Genomic DNA, 1,386 nt, shown 5'->3' on the forward strand with positions numbered 1-1,386 from the left:
TCCCTGGCCTTGATCACCTCATTCTTCTTCTTGGCTTTCATGATGATGGGCAGTGTGGCATAACGAGGCTCGTTGAGCCACAGGTTAGCGGTCACCACGGCAGGCAACTTCAGGCAGAGTCTCCAGGCCCCCGTCGATCTCCCGCTCCACGGTCACTTTGTCGACCTCCAGCGTCACCTGAGAGGCGAATGTGCCTTGTGGTTACAATCATCATTAATGCCCTGCTTGCCCAGCAGCACCAGGTTCATCTTCTCCTTCTCTGCCAGCGTGGTCAGGACCCGGACCACCTGCAGGGGACCTAGGTGATCAGGCTCTGCTGCCTGCACCTCCACATGGATGCCCGGGTCAGCGCTCATAGCCAGAGCGGTGCAGATGGTCTCCTGGCACTGTGCAGGCCCACAGCAGACAGCGATGACCTCCTTCACCAGCTGCTTCTCCTTGAGCAGCATGGCCTCCTCCACTGCGATCTCACAGAAGGGGTTCATGGCGTGCTTCACCCCATCCGTGACCACGGCCAGCTTGTCAGGTTTCACCCGGATCTCCCGGCGAAGTCGATGACCCTCTTGACACCCAGGAGGGCACCCAGCTCTGCCATCAGCTGTCACTGCCACCTTGACGGGTCACTCCCCACACCTCTGCCCTGATGCCATCTCTTGTCCCCAGTACTGAGCCCTCTGCTGCTCTTCAAAACACAGAGATCAACTGAAATTCATACTTGATTAATACAAAATGCTGGTCGGTGTCACTGAAACACTTTCCACTTATAGTGACCCTCTTAAAGCAGAAGGAGACACCGTCTCGTCTGTGTCGTCCTCACAGTGGTTCCTGAACTTGAGCCCCTTGTAGTTACCGCGTCAGGCCATCCCATTGAGAAGCTTCATACAGGTCCCATATGAAAAGGACAAGGTAGAGTTTTTTGTTTTATGACAGATATGTTTAAAAGGTTAAATAATTGATAGATTTGAAATTCAAGCCATACAAATAAAAACTAAATCTGTTAACATTGATTCCAGTTTGTCTCCTCAGTTTTATTTATTTTTAATATATTTTCTTCAGAGTTTTCTAAATGTATTTTATGCAAATACAAGCATATACGTGTATTGTTCCCCTTAGAATTATATCGGTTTGGGAACACATTATGCACTCTGCTGTCTCTTACCGTTTGGTGGGAGCTTGAATTGTTTTTTTTAAATAATATGTCCCATTGGTGGATACAGAATTGCTCATTCTTTTGAAAGGTTCCCTGGAAATTGTTCCATGGAAATGAAGCACTGTGTTTTCTTTAACTCTTATTAATTGTTAGCAGTCTTGGTTTATTGCAAAGTTATAGTAAACATTTCACAATTTTTCATATAAATCTTAGTGATGGTTTGCTAGTATTTTTTT

At 46.8% G+C, this 1,386-nt stretch overlaps 1 pseudogene; it reads right to left on the reverse strand.

Moving 5' to 3' along the window:
- Positions 1-595, reverse strand: part of LOC102845533 — a 12,751-nt pseudogene extending 12,156 nt beyond the window's left edge.
- Between the last annotated feature and the right edge of the window lie 791 nt (positions 596-1,386).

This window comes from Elephantulus edwardii, unplaced genomic scaffold, assembly GCF_000299155.1.
Source record: "Elephantulus edwardii isolate Elephantulus edwardi_28Jun2011 unplaced genomic scaffold, EleEdw1.0 scaffold00256, whole genome shotgun sequence".
Lineage (NCBI taxonomy): Eukaryota > Metazoa > Chordata > Mammalia > Macroscelidea > Macroscelididae > Elephantulus > Elephantulus edwardii.